Raw genomic sequence first — 10,060 nt, forward strand, 5'->3', positions numbered from 1 at the left:
ATGAACTTCATCTTTTATCTATGACAACAGGCAGAGAGGAGAAAACTGGAGACTTCTCAAAGATGGAGCTGACCACATGTGTCAGTTTGGCTATACTATGTCCCCCATGTTCCTTGATGCAATCTTGTGGGGGCAGACATATTAGTGTCAATTAGATTGGAATTCTAGACCTTTACCCTCTCTTCCCCTTCTGGTACACCAATGAGTCTTATATTTGGAAGTTTTATATTGTCTATCATATCCCTGAGGTCCATTTCAGTTTTTTTTTTTATTTTTTTCCCCATTCTTTCTTTTGTTCTTTCATTTTCCATTCTGTCATCTTCCAGGTCACTGATTCAAAATATTGACATATTAGTGTCAATTAGATTGGAATTCTTTGATTGAGTGTTTCCATGGAGATGTGACTCAATCAACTGTGAGTGAAATATTTGATTGGATAATTTCCGTGGAGGTGTTACCCCACCCATTTAGGGTGGGTGTTAATTGAATCACTGAAGTTGTATAAAGGAGTTCACAGACAGAAAGACCAGAGACCAACTAAGAGTGACATTTTGGAGAGCAGCTTACAGGGACATTTTGAAGATGACCATTGAAAGCTGACACTTTGGAGAACACCCTTTTTTTTTTTTTTTTAAATCTTCATTTTATTGAGATATATTCACATACCATGCAGTTATACAAAACAAATCGTACATTCAATTGTTCGCAGTACCATTACATAGTTGTACATTCATCACCCAAATCAATCCCTGACACCTTCATTAGCACACACACAAAAATAACAAGAATAATAATTAAAGTGAAAAAGAGCAATTAAAGTAAAAAAGAACACTGGGTACCTTTGTCTGTTTGTTTGTTTGTTTGTTTGTTTCCTTCCCCCACCTCTCTACTCATCCATCCATATACTAGACAAAGGAGAGTATGGTCCTTATGGCTTTCCCAATCCCATTGTCACCCCTCATAAGCTACACTTTTATACAACTGTCTTCGAGATTCACGGGTTCTGGGTTGTAGTTTGATAGTTTTAGGTATCTACCACCAGCTACCCCAATTCTTTAGAACCTAAAAAGGGTTGTCTAAATTGTGCGTAAGAGTGCCCACCAGAGTGACCTCTCGGCTCCTTTTGAAATCTCTCTGCCACTGAAGCTTATTTCATTTCCTTTCACATCCCCCTTTTGGTCAAGAAGATGTTCTCCGTCCCACGATGCCGGGTCTACATTCCTCCCTGGGAGTCATCTTCCACGTTGCCAGGGAGATTCACTCCCCTGGGTGTCTGATCCCACGTAGCGGGGAGGGCAGTGATTTCACCTTTCAAGTTGGCTTAGCTAGAGAGAGAGGGCCACATCTGAGCAACAAAGAGGCATTCGGGAGGAGGCTCTTAGGCACAATTATAGGGAGGCCTAGCCTCTCCTTTGCAGCAACAGTCTTCTCAAGGGTAAATCCTGTGGTAGAGGGCTCAATCCATCAAACCACCAGTCCCCTATGTCTGTGGTCATTGGAGAATGCCATTTTGAAATGCAACCTGGGAGCAAGCAGATGCCAGCCACGTGCCTTCCCAGATAACAGAGGTTTTCCAATGCCAGTGGCCTTTCTCCAGTAAAGGTACTCGATTGTTGACACCTTACCTTGGACACTTTATGGCCTTAAGACTGTAACTTTGTAACCAAATAAACTTCCTTTATAAAAGCCAATCCATTTCTGGTATTTTGCATAATGGCAGCAACAGCAAACTGGAACATCTCATTATCCTCAAATCCTCTGGAATCCATACCCAACCCCCAAAACAAACTAATGACTCAATCATCAAAGCAAGCTCCCCAGCTCCCATCATATTCAGAAGGAGCAGACAGTCAAATCTACATTTTCCTGCTCATCTGCCTATGAGTAGTAGCTGGGAATGGGCATCTGCAGATGTGAGCATAGTTTACAACCTCCCCAACAATGACAGCTCACTTAACCACATCATCTGCCTGGTGATTTTGGCTATAACATGGGTGTCCATCTCGTCACAGCCAGCAGTCTAGAGAGCTACCTCTCTGTGCTTTGTCCAATCTGGTTCCAGTGCTGCATCCAAAGCACCATCTGCCTCAGCCTGCACCTGCCTTAGGCACTTTCTTTGCTTATGTCTGGTTTAGAAAACTTCTCCTGCATTATGGAGGATTCCAGATTCCCAGAATGTTGACATGTGTACACATTTTTGTGTATCTTGACTTCCCCATTTTTTTTCCTCTCATGGGCGTCTCCAATTTGATTCTGTTCATGAAAGTCTGTTGTAACCTGAAGCCACGTCAACCAGCCAAGCTCTACATGATGGTCATGGCTTCTGCAGTCTTGTTTCTTGTCTTTGACGTGCCCATGAAGGTCCTGTTCACTATGGCCTGCTGAAATCCAAGTGAAGACTCTGTGTGGGATTTCTTCCCTCATTTGAATATGTTGTCCACTATCAATTGATATTTTAGGAAGAGATTTTACAGATGGAGAAACTGAGGCTTGCAGAGTGAAGTAACTTGCCCTTGCTCCTTTGACAGAGCAAGAACAGAATGACTCCAGAGTACAAAATTTCACCTATTCCTAAAACAGAAAAATTGTGAACTATAATCTCTCCTCCATTTCCCATTTCCCTTCCTTTCATTTGGCTCTCCTTCCTAAATCCAGAGCAACACATGAGAGAATGGAATTTTTTTCCCTAAAGAAGTTTGGAAATAATTGTGAAGTAGGAGGGGATCAAAAGCATGTGTTTCCTCAGCAAATTAATTTAACACAACTTAGCAGGGATTTTCATGACATTCACAGCATTAACAACTCAATGTGAGAATAAATTGCTGATAATGCCACCCATAAATATTTTACAATATCTATGATTTTAGAAATAGGGTAGATGTGCAGAGTCTTATATCATATGAATGGAGGACATCAAATAAAAATATGCTGTACATGACTTCAAGACTTATTACAAAGCTATGGTAGTATAGTATTGACAAAAGAATAGACAGATCAATGGATCAGAATAGTGAGCACAGTAATAGACCCACATAAATATGACAAAATGATTTTCAAAAAGGGTGCCAAAACAATTCAATGGGAAAAGTAAAGTCCTTATAGAATATCTGAATATTCACATAGAATAAAAGAACCTCAGTCCCTACCTCACACCATACAAAAAAAAATTTACTTTAGATGGGTCATAGATTTAAACATAAAAACTAAAATTACAAAGCTCTAGAGAGTGCATAAGAGAATATCTTCATGGCAGTGGAATGGGCAAAGGCTTCTTAGACAGGTTACAAAGCATTAATTATAATAGAAAATGATTAAAATGGACCTCATCAAAGTTTAAAACTTCTGCTCATCAAAGACACTATTAAGAAACTTTCTAGGCAAGCCGTACTGGGAAAAAATTCTTGCAACACAAATATTTAACAAAGGATTTGTATCCAGAATATATAAAGACCTTCTACAAATTAAGAAAAAAGACAAACAACTCAATTTTTTAAATGTACATTCAGGAAATGGTGCTGGGAAGACTAGATTTGCACATACAAAAGAATGAAGATGGACTCCTACCACATACCATATACAAAAATTATCTCTAAATGTATCAATGATCTAAACACAAGAGCTAAAAATATCAAACTCTCAGATAATAACACAGAAGAAAATGTACATGACCTTGGATTTGACAGTGTATTCTTATTTATGGTGCCAAATGCACAGGCAACAAAAGACAGAAATAGATAAACTGGACTTCATCAAAATGAAAAGCTTTTGTATGTCAAAGGACATTACCAAGAAAGTGAAAAGTTCACCTGAAGAATGGGAGAAAATAGTTGCAAATTATATATCTGATAAGAGTTTAATATCCAGAATTTATAAAGAACACTTAGAACTCAACAACAAAAAGGAAAAAGAAAACATAATTAAAAAAAATCAAAGGATTTGAATAGCCCTTTCTCCAATGGGAATAGGCACATGAAAAGATGTTCACTATTATGCAAATCAAAACCACGATGAGATACCACTTCATAGAAACTAGGAAGTCTACTATTCTAAAAACAGAATGGCAAGATGTGGAGATTTGGGAACTCTTCTGCATTCCTAGTGGGAATAGAAAATGGTGCATCCACTGTGGAAAACAGTTTGGTGGTTCCTCAAAATTTAAACATAGAATTGTCATCTGACCAGGTGTCTTATTTTTTTGACTGCTAAAACAAATACCATACACTGGGTTGGCTTAACAACAGGAATTTTCTAGCTCATGGTTTCAGAGGCTAGAAGGCTTACCTCTTCCCAGGGTTGGTATCTTCTGGTGGCTGGCCAGCAATCTTTGGGGTCCCTTGGCTTTTCCATCACATCACAATGCACATGGTGGTGACTTCTTCCTTCTCTTCAGGTTCTGTTGACTTCCAGCTTCTTGCTTCTCATGGATTCTCTCTCTCTCTCTCTCAATTTCATTCTGCTTATAAAGGACCCATATTAAAGCCCAACATAATTCAGTTGGGTCACACCTAAACTGAAGTAACATCTTCAATAGATCCTATTTACAATGGGTCCACATCCACCAGAATGTGGGCCAAACCAAGAATATGTCCAAATTGAGGTACACAACTCAACCCACCACACCAGGCAATTCTACTCTAAGGTATTGTATTAGTTAGGGTTCTCTAGGGAAACAGAATCAACAAGAGATATCTATAAATATAAGATTTCTAAAACTGTCTCACACAACTATGGGTATGTATGAGTCCAAATTCCACAGGACAGGAAGCAAACTGGCAACTCCAATCTTAGAAAAAGATGAACTCCTCAGGCAGTGAACTGGCAACTCCCATGAAGATGTTCAACGAACTCCTCAGGCAGCAAAACTGGCAACTTCGGTGAACTCCTCAGGAAATGCTTCGCTGGTCAGCCGAAGAAGTGAAGGTCCTCTATCTGTCTTGCTTAAAAGTCTTCAACTGATTGGACTAAATCCAGCTGATTGCATTCTCTCATTCTGGAAGACACGCCCTTCATTGATGTAATCAGTCACAGCTGCAGCCAATTGACTGATGATTTAACAAACCAGCCTCCTGGTTTATTAACCAGCCACAAACATCCTTGCAGTAATGGTTAGGCCAGTGCTTGCTTGACCAGACACTTGGGTACCATCACCTGGCCAAGTTGACACATGAACCTAACCTTCACAGGTATATAACCAAAAGAATTGAAAGCAGAGACTTGAGCAGATATATGTACACCAATGTGCATAGCAGCAGCATCCACAATAGCAAAAAAGTGGAAGTAACCCAGGTATCCACTGACAAATGAATGGATAAACAAAATGTGGTCTGTACATACAAATGAATGTTGTTCAGCCATAAAAATAAATGAAATTTTGATACAGGCTACAACATGGATGAACCTTGAATCATTACACTTGGGGAAACAATCTAGACACAAAGGACAAATACTGTATGATTCACTTATATGAAATATCTGGAATAAGCAAATTCATGGAGACTAAAATTAGGTTACTAGGGATAAAGGAAAGGGGGAATGGAGAGTTACTGCTTTAATGGGTACCGAGTTCTGTTTGGGGTTCTGAAAAAGTTTTGGTGATAGTAGCACAACAGTGCAACTGTAATTAATGTCACTGAATTGTAGCCTTATAAAAGGTTAAAATGGCAAATTTTATGTTATATATATGTTACCACAATAATTTTTAATGGACAAAAGACTTGAACAGACACTTCACAAGAGAGCACAACAAAAAATGACCACTAACAGTCCCTGGAACCTCAGATGTCTGTGTGACACCTGAGACTCAGAGCCAGAGTCTGGCAGCTATGAATGTCAGTATTACCCTATGCAGCAAATGTTAAAGAGACTGAAAAAGGGATCAGACTTCAATTACAGATATTAATGAAATGGACTTGGTTAGGGCTAAGGCAAAGCAGATTAAAGTGTAAAGGATGATATTGACTGTGTTTTAAAACTTCAACTTCTATATGAGACCAAAGGAAGAGATGTTTATCTGGGGCAAAATCTATATTTTCTGTAGCACACTATATAATTTAATTTGTATGGTCAGTTTACTCAAACACCATAATTACATGGACACTTGAATAGGGGGCAAGATCTGGTTGATTTGTACAGGTTAGTGTGAAATACTAATCCATCCCAAAGTAGTTTGGGCAGAGAATAAAAATGTATTTGCAAAGCCCCCTTAAGGGATTAGGGGAAAATGTGGAAATATTAAACTTCCCCACCTGGGGAATTCCTGATATTCTCACAAGCATTGTGGCCTACCAGTTTAGTAGGCTGAGCCCTCGATCTTGGGACATGCCCTTATGAAGCTTGTCACTGCAAAGGAGAGGCTAAGCCTACTTATAATTGTACCTATGAGTCACCTCCAGAGTGAACCCCTTTTTTTTCTCATATCTGGCCTCTCTCTCTAAGCCAACTCTTCAAGTAAACTCCCTGCCCTCCCCTCTATGTGGGACATGACTCTCGGGGGTGTAAATCTCCCTGACAACATAGGACATGACTCCCAGGGATGAGCCTGGGCTTGCATCAAAGGACTGAGAAAGCCTTCTTGACCAAAAAGGGGAGGAGAAATGAGACAAAATAAAGTTTCAGTGGCTCAGAGATTTCAAATGGAGTTGAGAGATCATTCTGGAGGTTATTCTTCTGCTTTATAGAGATATCTCTTTTTAGTTTTTAGTGTATTAGAATAGCTAGAAAGAAATAACTGTATGTGTTGAACTGCAACCCAGTAGCCTTGATTCTTTTTTTTAATTAAATTCAGTTTTATTGAAATATAGTCACACACCATACAATCATCCATGGTGTACAATCAACTGTTCACAGTACGATCACATACTTATACATTCATCACCACAATCTTATTTCTGAACATTTTCCTTACATCAGAAAGAATAAGAATAAAAAATAAAAGTAAAAAAGAACACCCAAATCACCCCCCCACCCTATTTTTCATTTAGGTTTTGTCCCCATTTTTCTACTCATCCATCCATACACTAGATAAAGGGAGTGTGATCCACAAGATTTTCACAATCACACTGTCACCCCTTATAATCTACATTGTTATACAATCATCTTCAGGAATCCAGACTACTGGGTTGGAGTTTGCTGGTTTCAGGTATTTACTTCTAACTATTCCAATACATTAAAACCTAAGAGGTGTTATCTATATAGTGCATAAGAATGCCCACCAGAGTGACCTCTCAACTCCATTTGAAATATCAGCCACTGAAACTATTTAGTCCCATTTTGCATCCCGCTTTGGGTCAAGAGGATATTCTCAATCCCACGATGCTGGGTCCAGATTCATCCCTGGGAGTCATATGTCAGGATAACTCTTTATTTTTCTTAATTCATTTTTATTGAGATGTATTCATATACCATGCAGTCAATACAAAACAAAGTGTACATTCAATTGTTTACAGTACCATTATATAGTTGTGCATTCATCACCAAAATTAATTTTTGACACTTTCAGTACCACACACACAACAATAATAAGAATAAAAATTAAAGTGAAAAAAGAACAATTAAAGTAAAAAAGAACACTGGGTGCCTTTTTTTCTTTTCTTCCCCCATTTTCTACTCATCCATCCATAAACTAGACAAAGGGGAGTGTGGTCCATATCAGTAGCCTTGTGTGCCAGTTTGAATATATTGTGTCCCCCAAACGCCATTATCTTTGATGTAGTCTTGTGGGGCAGACGTTTTGGTGCTGATTAGATTTGCTTGGAATGTGCCCCACCCAGCTGTGGGTGATGACTCTGATGAGATATTCCCATGGAGGCATGGCCCCACCCATTCAGGGTGGGCCTTGATCAGTGCAACCATATATATGAGCTGACTCAAAGAGAAGGAACTCAGTGCAGCTGTGAGTGACATTCTGAAGAGGAGCAAGCTTGCTAGAGAGGAACGTCCTGGGAGAAAGCCATTTTGAAACCAGAACTTTGGAGCAGACACCAGCCACGTGCCTTCCCAGCTAACAGAGGTTTTCTGGACGCCATTGGCCATCCTCCAGTGAAAGAACCCAATTACTGATGTGTTACCTTGGACACTTTATGGCCTTAAGACTGTAACTGTGTAGCCAAATAAACCCTCTTTTTATAAAAGTCGATCCATCTCTGGTGTTTTGCATTCTGCAGCATTAGCAAACTAGAACACCTTGATTCTTGAAGATGATTGTATAACTATGTAGCTTACACAGTGTGACCATGTGATTGTGAAAACCTTGTGGCTCACACTCCCTTTACCCAGTGTATGGACAGATGAGTAGAAAAATGGGGACCAAAAGTAAATGAATAATGGTGGGGGGGTTGGGGAGAAGGGGTATGGATGTTTTGGGTGTTCTTTTTTACTTTTACTTTTATTTTTATTTTTATTCTTATTTTTATTTTTATTTTTTGGAGTAATGAAAATATTCAAAATTGTGGTGATGAATGCACAACTATATGATGATACCATGAGCAATTGATTATATACTTCGGATGATTGTATATTATATGAATATAACTCAATAAAATTGCATCTAAAAAGTGACCACTAAGCATGAAAAAGTGCTCAATACCATTAATCATCAGAGAAATAAATGTAAATTAAAATGCTAATTTCATACCCAATAATATGGATAAAAATGAAAATATTGCAGACATCAGATGTTGGTGAAGATTTGGAATGATCAGAACTCTCACACACTGCTGGTGGAAGTAAAAATAGTATAATCACTTTGGAAAACTATTTGGAAGCTTTTTAAATATTAAACATGTTTGTGACCTAGAAATTTCTTTCTTATGTATTTATCCATGAGCAATAAAAGCCTACATCCACAGAAAGCCTTGTATAAGAATGTTCATAGCAGTTTTATCCATAAAAACCATAAACTGGAAACAAACCAGGTTTCTGTTAACATAAGAGTGTATCAATAAACTGAAGAATATTTATTCAATGGAATACTATCTGTCAATAAAAAGGAACAGGCTATCAATACATGCAACAACTGGGATAAAACTCAAATACATCATGCTGGGTGAAAGAAGCCAGACACCAAATCATACATACTGTAAGAATTATACATATATAATATTATTATATTATACTATATTATATATATGGTATTGAGCACTTTTTCATGCTTAGTGGTCATTTTTAAATGCAATTTTATTGAGTTATATTCACATACCATACAATCATCCAAAGTGTATAATCAATTGCTCACAGAATAGAAAAAAACTTGTCTATGGTGATAGAAATCTGATCATGTTGACTAGAGGTAGCATTTTGGCTGGGAAGGGGCATGAGGGACAAGATTTTACACAGGTGGGTGCATTTGTCTTAACTGATCAAGCTAACAGTTAAGATCCATGCATTTCATTATATGTAAATTTTATATCACTAAAAGCATTTCTTAGTTTAAAAAAAGCATTATAGCTAAACTTAGTCATTGAAATCTTCACACATTTTTCCCTTGGTGGTTAAGGAAAGTAATTTGTTACTAAACTGCAAAATACACATATACACACACATGCAGAAGCACATGAATATAAAATACCAAACTGATAAGGCTTCTTTGCAAAAAAATGAGAAGAAACAAAATTCTGGATTTATTTTTCCAATAATTTCAGATTACAAGCTAAAATTACAGTTTCCCTGTCCCCATTTCTTCTCCTCCACTACCCTACATCCAAATTATAATTAAAGTAGCCTATTGTGCTGATTTGAATGTATTATGTCCCCCAGAAAAAGCCATATTCTTTGATGCAATCTTGTGGGGCAGACATTTTAGTGCTGATTAGATTGGAATTCTTTGAGTGTTTCCATGGAGATGCACCCGACCCAACTGTAGGTGATAACTCTGATGAGATAATTTCCATGGAGGTGTGGCCCCACCCAATCAGCATGGGCCTTGATTACTGGAGCACTATATAAGCTCAGACAGAAGGAGCAAGCCTGCTACAGCCAAGAGGGACACTTTGAAGAAAGCACAGGAGCTGCAGATGAGAGACATTTTGAAGACGACCATTGAAAGTAGACTCTTGCTCCGGAG

General features: G+C 38.2%; 1 pseudogene; it reads left to right on the forward strand.

Annotated features, from left to right (window-relative positions):
* Positions 1-1,978: 1,978 nt before the first annotated feature.
* On the forward strand, positions 1,979-2,451 carry LOC119519923 (annotated as a pseudogene).
* The last annotated feature ends 7,609 nt before the right edge of the window (positions 2,452-10,060 follow it).

This window comes from Choloepus didactylus, chromosome 24, assembly GCF_015220235.1.
Source record: "Choloepus didactylus isolate mChoDid1 chromosome 24, mChoDid1.pri, whole genome shotgun sequence".
NCBI classification, from domain to species: Eukaryota; Metazoa; Chordata; class Mammalia; order Pilosa; family Megalonychidae; genus Choloepus; species Choloepus didactylus.